Source organism: Schistocerca serialis, chromosome 4, assembly GCF_023864345.2.
Source record: "Schistocerca serialis cubense isolate TAMUIC-IGC-003099 chromosome 4, iqSchSeri2.2, whole genome shotgun sequence".
In the NCBI taxonomy this organism is placed as follows: domain Eukaryota; kingdom Metazoa; phylum Arthropoda; class Insecta; order Orthoptera; family Acrididae; genus Schistocerca; species Schistocerca serialis.
The window spans coordinates 874,067,026-874,078,297 of record NC_064641.1 but is presented as its reverse complement, the minus strand read 5'-3'; the positions used below and the strand labels follow the sequence as shown (position 1 = coordinate 874,078,297).

The 11,272-nt window shown below is 45.2% G+C and overlaps 1 non-coding gene across 1 annotated transcript; it reads right to left on the bottom strand.

Moving 5' to 3' along the window:
• Positions 1–4,569: 4,569 nt before the first annotated feature.
• On the bottom strand, positions 4,570–4,644 carry Trnal-caa (transfer RNA leucine (anticodon CAA)). Its single transcript has one exon. It is a non-coding gene; the product is annotated as a tRNA-Leu (tRNA).
• Between the last annotated feature and the right edge of the window lie 6,628 nt (positions 4,645–11,272).

Genomic DNA, 11,272 nt, shown 5'->3' with positions numbered 1-11,272 from the left:
GAGACGTGGGTGCACGATCCATTACAGCCATGCGGATAAGATGCCTGTCATCTCGACTGCTAGTGATACGAGGCCGTTGGGATCCTGCACGGTGTTCCGTATTACCCTCCTGAACCCGCCGATTCCATATTCTGCCAACAGTCATTTGATCTCGACCAACGCGAGCAGCAATGTCGCGATACGATAAACCGGAATCGCGATAGGCAACAATCGGAAACGTGATGGTACGCATTTCTCCTCCTTACACGAGGCATCACAACAACGTTTCATCAGGCAACGCCGGTCAACTGCTGTTTGTGTATGAGAAATCGGTTGGAAACTTTCCTCATGTCAGCACGTTATAGGTGTCGCCACCGGCGCCAACCTTGTGTGAATGCTCTGAAAAGCTAATCATTTCCATATCACAGTATCGTCTTCCTGTCGGTTAGATTTCGCGACTGTAGCACGTCATCTTCGTGGTGTAGCAATTTTAATGGCCAGAAGTGTAGTTTCCAGAGAAGGCATTAAGTAATGGACTACAGGATGTTTTGTCACCCCCGCCACCAACAAAACTGTGCCTTTCCCAATGTACTGTTGGACGTTTAAAGTCTCCACCAGTGATTGCTGTATGTTTGGGGAATTTACGTGCAAGAATACTGAAGTTTTCTCTTAAGTTTTCGGTTACATCCGGAAGTGAGTCTGGTGGTCGATAGAAGAATCCAGTTAACACTTTTATGCCCACCCCCGATACCAAGTCTTTTCCAAACAGTCTTGCGTGCGGCTTCAATTTCTATTTTGGTGGATCTAAGTTTCTTATCTATTGCGATAAGTACACCATCTCCATTTCCCATTAACCAATGCTTTCGATATACGCTTAAACTTTCTACAAAAGTCTCACTGCAGTCAAGTTCAGGTTTTAACGAGCTTCCTGTACCTACTATTATGTGAGCAACTTTAAAGTCTGTTTTACTCAAGAAAATTTCTGGTTAAAATCAACTACTCGTTGTGGGTGCGCGCCATGTGCTCTCGTGTAAATCATCAGCCAATCACGTCGCGAGTTTTAAAATCGTGAGTATGTTTAAGACTGCACATGCGCAGAAACAGGGGACCGTGGCATCGTATGCTAATATGTACTGTATATGCTGGCGTTCAGTGCTTAATCCAGGATGTAAAATTCTGTCGCCTCCTCATCGCTTCCACATACCCCTGTAAGGTCCTCCTTCTTTCTTAATACATGTCCAATCCACTTTCATTGCTTTCTATCCATCAATTTATTCTTTCTGCCCTCCGCCGCGTCTACATCTAAAAAGCCAGCAGTCTTGATATGTCTTTCTTCCTCGTTGTCCACGTTTCAGGATTATGTAGGAGAACACTGCATACAAAGTATTTTAATAGTCTTTTCTTCAAACTTTTGTACCAACATACAGGAGGACACTACATATAAAGTATTTTAATAGTCCTTTCCTCAAACCTTTGTAGCACCATACGGGAGGACACTGCATACAAAACATTTTAATAATCTATTCCTCGTACCTTTGTCGGCATCGCTGCAGAAAACCCTCTTTTTATTGCAATACGTCTGTATTAATTTCAGTGATGCTCTTCCTTACGCTTTCTATCCTGTTTCCTAGGTACTTAAAGCTTTGGATATTTTCTAATATTTCTGCATTTAGTATTGTTATTTTTACCCTTACATTTCATCCAAGTGCCTTTAATTTTCTTTTCTTTGCACTGATTTTCTTCCTATAGCCCATAGCTTCAGTGGTATCCACTTCATCCTGTAATTCCTTTTCGTCTGTTGCTAGAAGGACCATGTCGTCTGGGAACCACAAACATCGTATTCTTCTGGCCTCAACAAATTTTTACCCCTCTTTTCATATAGCGGACTGTGGTCAGTCTTATTTCCTAAGTACAGACTGAAAAGGGCTGGAGATAGATAGCAGTTTTGTATCAAATTTGTGATCCCTTGATGCCTCAGAACATGTTCTACCAACCGGTCCCTTCTTCTTGTCAAGTGTGCCACAAACTCCTCTTCCCCCCAATTCTATTCAATACCTCCTCGTTAGTTATGTGATCTACCCATCTTATCTTCAGCATTCTTCTGTAGCACCACATTTCGAAAGCTTCTATTCTCTTCTTGTCCAATCTATTTATCGTCCATGTTTCACTTCCATACATGGCTACACTCCATACAAATACTTTCAGAAACGACTTCCTCACACTTAAATCTATACTCGATGTTAACAAATTTCTCTTATTCAGAAACGCTTTCCTTGCCATTGCCAGTCTACATTTTATATCCTCTCTACTTCGACCATCATCAGTTATTTTGCTCCCCAAATAGCAAAACTCCTTTACTACTTTAAGGGTCTCATTTCCTAATCTAATTCCCTCAGCATCACCCGATTTAATTCGACTACATTCCATTATCCTCGTTTTGCTTTTGTTGATGTTCATTGTTGCTCAATATACAGATTGAATTACACCGGGGAGTGTCTACAACCTTGTCTCACTCCGTTTCCAACCACTGCTTCCCTTTCATGCCCTCGATTCTTATAACTGCCATCTGGTTTCTGTACAAATTGTAAATAGCCTTTCGCTCCCTGTATTTTACCCCTGTCACCTTCAGAATTTGAAAGAGAGTATTCCAGTCAACATTGTCAAAAGCTTTCTCTAAGCCTACAAATGCTACAAACGTTGGTTTGCCTTTCCTTAACCTTTCTTCTAAGACAAGTCTATGGTCAGTATTGCCTCACGTGTTCCAACATTTCTACGGAATCCAAACTGATCTACCCCGACGTCGGCTTCTACCAGTTTTTCCATTCGTCTCTATAGAATTCGCGTTAGTATTTTGCAGCTGTGACTTATTAAACTGATAGTTCGGTAATTTTCACATCTGTCAACACCTGCTTTCTTTAGGATTGGAATTATTGTATTCTTCTTGAAATCTGAGGGTATTTCGCCTGTCTCATACATCTTGCTCATCAGATGGTAGAGTTTTGTCATGATTGGCTGTCCCAAGGTCGTCAGTAGTTCTAATGGAATGTTGTCTACTGCCGGGGCCTTGTTTCGACTCATGTCTTTCAGTGCTCTGTCAAACTTTTCACGCAGTATAGTATCTCCCACTTCATCTTCATCTGCTTCCTCTTCCATTTTCATAATATTGTCCTCAAGTACATCACCCTTGTATAGTACTTAACCTAAATTATCCTAAGGACAAACGCACACACCAATGCCCGAGGGAGGACTCAAACCTCCGCCGGGACTAGCCTCACAGTCCATGACTGAGAAAAGCAATTACTTTTTACGACAAGTTATCAGCTATCACGCTGCTGGTGAACAGAGATCTGTCAAAAACCCATACATTTGGTACGTAAAAATCCTCATAGCACCACTTCTCTTAGAGATCTCAACGACCTGTCTTTTTTGTCATGTGAATGCAGAGCCTTTATTTTCTTTTTTCTTTTCCTCTGCTGTAGTCTGTGGCCTATAGCCTTTTAACGTGGTGCATATTTTGCATAATACTGTATAAGGTTTGTTCCTGATGTGGTGATGTCAAAAGAAGGAAGGAAGAGTTTAACGTCCTGCCAACAGCGACGTCATCAGAGGCGGAGCACAAACTCGGGCTACGAAAGGATGGGAAAGGAAACTGGTCGCGCCTGTTTCAAAGGAACAATCTCGCATTTGCATCATATCGTGTGTGTGTGTGTGTGTGTGTGTGTGTGTGTGTGTGTGTGTGTGTGTGTATGTATGTGTCCCTCCGAATGCGAGTTCGGCGTGTTAACCACCTCACTCGGTTAATGTCAAAAAAACACTGCTTCAGTTTATGTTGTTTGTTACAACTTCCATACTCCCCCTTCATTCTTCTCGAAATCATTTTTTCGGCGGGCAGCAAGAGCTGCAAAGTGCACAGCTGCAGACAATTATCCGCGTTTGAAAGCACACCTGCGAGTGAATGCTTCGGCTTCCATCGGCAACATTCATATATCATCGGATGCGCTTCAATGCACGGGTATACGTAGACTACGTGGGCGACAGAAGCGAGCGACAGCGCGCGACAGCTTTAGGCGACAAACCACAACTGCAGGTGTAGTTACGGCAGTGCCCTACGTGAGCGACATCTGTGTCGCTGCCTGTCTCCCGCTGCAACTGGCGACGTTTGAAATCAAACGTGTTTGAATCTTGTCGCTGCAGCACGGGCGACACAGAGCGGTAGCCAGGTGTCTTCTTGGCAAAGCAGTGGAGCGGACGCGATGGCAGCTATGAATTACTTAACATACGGCTTTAAGAAAACTATTCGGTGAAAAAATTTGATTCTTCCGCAACGTATAGCTTGATATCCTTAAATGATAAAGGTCAGGATTTATTTTCGTTACTCGTCATAGTTACTGTGCTGTACGAAATTGAGTACATGGCTGCACGAAATTTTTAATAATTTGCAGAGGTAAAATCACATTGTGTAGACTTTCCGTATAGTTCATTTAAGGCTATATATTATTGCGTATGAAATGTAACCAATATCCAGAATGAGATTTTCAGTCTGCAGCGGAGTGTGCACTGATATGAAACTTCCTGGCAGATTAAAACTGTGTGCCAGGCCGAGACTCGAACTCGGGACCTTTGCCTTTTGCGGGCAAGTGCTCTACCGACTGAGCTACCCAAGCACGCCTCCCGCCCCGTCCTCACAGCTTTAGTTCTGCCAGTACCTCGTCTCCAACCTTCCAAACTTTACACAAGCTCTCCTGGGAACCTTGTAGAACTAGCCCTCCTGAAAGAAAGGATATTGTGGAGACAAGGATTAGCCATTGTAACCAATATATCTTATTTGTATTTAAAGTTGAGACCGGAATGATATCTCTTTTCATTCTTGAGATATTGGTTGAAATATCCGCGATCGGGTTGCTCGCAGTACGTCCGAACCTTTCCTGCGCTTCGGGAATCAAGTGGTCGTAAAAATCGTCGTTTCTCATAAAAGGTTCAAGATACCGAAATGACGAATTTTGGAAATGACAGCATGCAGAAAGGACTATTTTATCATATGATTAACACTCGATATGTTTTTGTAAACGCGTTAGCAGAGCGAAAACAAGACTCCCTATAACTTACATGAGGTTTTGTCCAAATTTTTATAGCCAAACAAAGGGAGAGAAACAGGTAAACGGGGTATCAAAGTGATCAGCGTGAGGTCTAGTTTGGCATGAAAATATGTAACTGCTTGAAAGTAATCAGGGTAATGAACGAAAACTTAATTAATAATCTGAGGAAAAATTGAAATATTTCGCGAAAAGCTGCTTTAATAAAGAGTCAAAAAAGTCATGTGTTCAAGACCTAGCTATTTTGCAAATAAAAAGATAATCTAATGCGGTATTTAAATGTCAAAAAGGCTTCCTTCGAATCAAGTACGTCAGGAAGGCAAACGAAGAGTCAGTAAGATCATGCTTTCTGAATGAAACGTGAAATTAAAAAATGGAAGAAATCACTCAAATATTTTATGAAATAATTTGTGTAAAATAAATAAGTAGATCAGAGAAACGTACTACGTGCCTTTGAATGATGCTCGAAATCATGGACAGAAAATGAGGTGCAGCAAATATTTCCCTAATATTTTTTTATTTCATACTGTTAGACAATTCACTACACAAAACGTTTGACTTTCTTTTCAAAAATTTTGTAAGCTTTACTTTTACAGACTATTTAGAGTAATTGAAACGCTTGGCCTTAACAGTGACTGCTGATGATTACGTTCGCAACATGAAATATCTAAAATTTCATGGTTCATTGTAATTTATTAGGAATTAAATGTGTGATATACTAGGGTAGTTGTGAAGATCAAGTTCTTTGGCCATACCTTAAAAATATACTTAGCGATGCAGTAAATAATAATAATTTCGTGTGACGAGGGCCTCCCGTCGGGTAGACTGCACGCCTGGTGCAAGTCTTTCGATGTGACGCCACTTCAACGACTTCCGCGTCGATGGGGATGAAATGATGATGATTATGACAACACAACACCCAGTCCCTGAGCGGAGAAAATCTCCAACCCAGCCGGGAATCGAACCCGGGCCCTTAGCATTGACAGTCCGTTGCGCTGACAACTCAGCTACCGGGGGCGGACAGCGATGCACTGTAAACAGTATACATAAAACTTGGTATACAGAATCATAAATGAGTCAGTAAAAATGTAAGAATGGCCCAGAATCGAACCCAGGTTCGTTTCTCCAAATGCTATTGCGTGTGGCGTACACTACCCTACGCCACAGACAGCTATGACTCAATGGTGTCAATCTGTGTACTTATGTTTGTATATAGCGTAGTTAGTCACGTAATAGTCGTACCTCCGCATTTATTGGCTGTTAAAAGTTCTTGATCATGTGTAAAAACATCCGTATTTAATTTGTTGATGCTCCTCTGATAATTCACGTGTATTCGAAGAATTTGTCTGGTGATCTTCGTAGTTGACGATACTTAAGAAATTCTCCATGGAGGTTCCTCCCTTTGTAAATTTCATGCACAGCACTGCTTTTCGCTTTATTTTCTAAAGTAAACCTAATTCTGTAGCCTTATTCTCCAGCTACAGTATTCTACAGGTTAAGGATGCTGTTTTATAGAAACATCTGGTTGGCTCTAAGCAACCATCTTATAGCGCGACATGGTCGCTCGCATGCAGGACACCAAAGGTTGTGTCGCCCGATGTTGCTGCTTGTCGCTAGAGTGTCGCGTATCCAGAAGTCTGTCGCTATCGCTCGCTTTTGTCGCTCACGTAGGACGCGGCCTTAAGCCGTCGGCACACGGACCGTGCTGTCGAACGTTAACGTTGAGCGTGCCAAGTTCAACGTGCTGCTGAACGTTCAGGAACGTTGCGACTTGTGCATACGGTACGTGGGCCCCAACATGGTATACGCGATCGCAACGCACTCCAGCGGCAGTTTGAGGGATGTTTCTAGTTCGTAAATGACACTGTTTACGAATCGGGCGTGCGTAAAATTCCCACGTTAGCTCTATTAAAACGCACATTTCCTCCATCGTCCACGAAAAGGGAACTACCATGTCCAATCAATAAGGACACAGGCTTATAAAAGTTCCATTACAAACAGTGCGGTACAAATTTGGAATACTTCTCAGCATAAGATAAACATTATTTCATCATTCCCAAATTTTAGTAAAACCCCAAGGTCAGTCTTACTTGACCACTGTTCCTACCCAATAGCAGAATCTTTGCAACATGTGTAATACGAAGTGTAAAAGAAAAAGGACCAGAATATCTTTATACAAGTAACGCAAACTGTCCTGTAATTAAGCCAGTCGAGCAAAGTCACCCCTCAAAAAAGGTGAAGTTATATTTATGTAACGTCAAATATTATAGCATATGCTTATATTAAACTGATAAAGTATCAGAACTAAATAAAAACGTGAATATTAGGAAAAAAAATTGGGAGCGTTTAGACGGGAAACTACCGCCCCATGAAGGATTCATTACTGGACGCAGACGCTACTCATTACGCTAAACCAACAACAGGCTGCTATTTCTTAAGAATATTCTTGCTAAAAATGTTAATCCTAGATAATTATATTATTAATTGAAATTTAATTATAACAAGTTGATCGAAGTACAATGCGTTTTGGGTGGATCCTCAGTGTGTCGCTGCCTTCAAATAGGCTACTCTCATAATACGCTCGTTACAATAATTCTTTTGCCATGAATATGATGTTTCTCGTTGTTTTATTGGAACGAATCACACAACTAACAATGGTGGGCGCTGATGACCACGGTGTTTAGCGCCCGTAAACCTCAACCACACACACACACTAACAATGGGTTTTCCAGTGATTCTCAATTTTCTGGTGCTCAGAAACGGCATATATACATATAGGCTTGAAATGAATGCCAATATGGCGCCTCACAACTCTGTACTGAAGGGAGACGGCGTGCGTGTGACGTAGGTGGCGTTGTGCCATCTCATTGGTCAACGCTCAGACGCACGCTCAGAATATCTGACATGCCAGATACTGCTCTGCACGTTAGGAAAGACTCCCGAACGTGCTAGTCCACGCTATGACGTCAGAAACTCGGCACGCTCAACGTTCGGATGCACGGTCCGTGTGCCGACGGCTTTAGACTTGCCGTCGGTCCCGCGCGACATGGAGCAGCAGTGTAGACAGTCTGCGCAGCTCCCTGTAAACACTTGTTGTGAGCTGACAGGAATATACACTCCTGGAAATTGAAATAAGAACACCGTGAATTCATTGTCCCAGGAAGGGGAAACTTTATTGACACATTCCTGGGGTCAGATACATCACATGATCACACTGACAGAACCACAGGCACATAGACACAGGCAACAGAGCATGCACAATGTCGGCACTAGTACAGTGTATATCCACCTTTCGCAGCAATGCAGGCTGCTATTCTCCCATGGAGACGATCGTAGAGATGCTGGATGTAGGCCTGTGGAACGGCTTGCCATGCCATTTCCACCTGGCGCCTCAGTTGGACCAGCGTTCGTGCTGGACGTGCAGACCGCGTGAGACGACGCTTCATCCAGTCCCAAACATGCTCAATGGGGGACAGATCCGGAGATCTTGCTGGCCAGGGTAGTTGACTTACACCTTCTAGAGCACGTTGGGTGGCACGGGATACATGCGGACGTGCATTGTCCTGTTGGAACAGCAAGTTCCCTTGCCGGTCTAGGAATGGTAGAACGATGGGTTCGATGACGGTTTGGATGTACCGTGCACTATTCAGTGTCCCCTCGACGATCACCAGTGGTGTACGGCCAGTGTGCTCCCCACACCATGATGCCGGGTGTTGGCCCTGTGTGCCTCGGTCGTATGCAGTCCTGATTGTGGCGCTCACCTGCACGGCGCCAAACACGCATACGACCATCATTGGCACCAAGGCAGAAGCGACTCTCATCGCTGAAGACGACACGTCTCCATTCGTCCCTCCATTCACGCCTGTCGCGACACCACTGGAGGCGGGCTGCACGATGTTGGGGCGTGAGCGGAAGACGGCCTAACGGTGTGCGGGACCGTAGCCCAGCTTCATGGAGACGGTTGCGAATGGTCCTCGCCGATACCCCAGGAGCAACAGTGTCCCTAATTTGCTGGGAAGTGGCGGTGCTGTCCCTTACGGCACTGCGTAGGATCCTACGGTCTTGGCGTGCATCCGTGCGTCGCTGCGGTCCGGTCCCAGGTCGACGGGCACGTGCACCTTCCGCCGACCACTGGCGACAACATCGATGTACTGTGGAGACCTCACGCCCCACGTGTTGAGCAATTCGGCGGTACGTCCACCCGGCCTCCCGCATGCCCACTATACGCCCTCGCTCAAAGTCCGTCAACTGCACATACGGTTCACGTCCACGCTGTCGCGGCATGCCACCAGTGTTAAAGACTGCGATGGAGCTCCGTATGCCACGGCAAACTGGCTGACACTGACGGCAGCGGTGCACAAATGCTGCGCAGCTAGCGCCATTCGACGGCCAACACCGCGGTTCCTGGTGTGTCCGCTGTGCCGTGCGTGTGATCATTGCTTGTACAGCCCTCTCGCAGTGTCCGGAGCAAGTATGGTTGGTCTGACACACCGGTGTCAATGTGTTCTTTTTTCCATTTCCAGGAGTGTATAAATGTCTTGTAGCAACCGTAGCTCTAAAACAGCCCCCCGTTCTCAGGCTGCGGTCTTCAGAGCGACTGCCGCTGCGAGATGCGGTGGAGCACGTGCCGTATGAAGCGCGGCCGGGCGCGCCGACCGCCAGCGAGGCGTTCTCGCTGTGGCGCGGCTTCGGCGACTGGCTGCCCGAGAACCTGCCCAGCACGCGGCAGTTCAACCACTCGTTCGCCTGGTGGCACGACGCCATCATCGCCAAACTGTCGCTCGGCGGACCGCGCACCAAGCCGCCGTCGCTGCAGGCGCCCTCTACACACAACTCTGGTAAGTACTGCACTTCTGCGTGCTCGTAAGCATTACACCCATCACCACTTGGACTAGAGATAGCCGCAGTATTGGAAAGGCGTGGCTTCTGCCCTACAGAGTATGGAATAATTTGGCGTATCACGTGACTAAGTTGTCATTGTGCTGGATTTGGTATGACAGTACACTATGTGATCAAAAGTATCCATATACCCCTATGTAATGCAGAATTAACCACTGAATGTCACGAGAGGGGGACCCGCCAGTGTAAAACGAGACATGTCGTACACTACTGGCCATTAAAATTGCTACACCAAGAAGAAATGCAGATGATGAACGGGTATTCATTGGACAAATATATTATACGAGAACTGACATGTGATTACATTTTCACGTAATTTGGGTGAATACAGTCAGGGAAATTAGTACCCAGAACAACCACCACTGGCCGTAATAACGGCCGTGATTATCCTGGGCATTGGTCAAACGGAGATGGCGTGTACAGGTACAGCTGCTCATGCAGCTTCAACACGATATCACAGTTCATCAAGAGTACTGACTGGCGTATTGTGACGAGCCAGTTGCTCGGCCACCATTGACCAGACGTCTTCAATTGGTGAGAGATCTGGAGAACTTGCTGGCCAGGGCAGCAGTCGAATATTTTCTGTATCCAAAAAGGCCCGTACAGGACCTGCAATATCCGGTCGTGCATTATCCTGCTGAAATGTAGGGTTTCGCAGAGATCAAATTAAGGGCAGAGCCACGGGTCGTTAAACATCTGAAATGTAACGTCCACTGTTCAAAGTGGCGTCAATGCGAACAAGAGGTGACTGAGGCGTGTAACCAATGGCACCCCATACCATCACGCCAGGTGATACGCCAGTATGGCGATGACGAATACACGCTTCCAATGTGCGTTCACCGCGATGTCGCCAAACACCGATGCGACCATCATAATGCTGTAAACAGAAGCTGGATTCATCTGAAAAAATGACGTTCTGCCATTCGTGCACCCAGGTTCATCGTTGAGTACACCATCGCAGGCTCTCCAGTCTGCGATGCAGCGTCAAGAGAAACCGCAGCCATGGTCTCCGAGCTGGTAGTCCATGCTGCTGCAAACGTCGTCGAACTGTTCGTGCAGATGGTTGTTGTCCTGCAAACGTCCCCATCTTCCGGATGCTTTGACACTCTTATCATTCGATTTCACAAAAACTATTTGGCCCAAAAATTTGATTTTTACACATCTTCTTGACTGATACCTTCCCCCCATAAATGACTTCATTTTGTTTCGATGTTCAACGCAGTTATTATGCAGCATTAAATATGGTAAACCTTTGCACGAAATTTTGAAGAGTTTGCAGAGATAAAAGTCCATAGAGTATA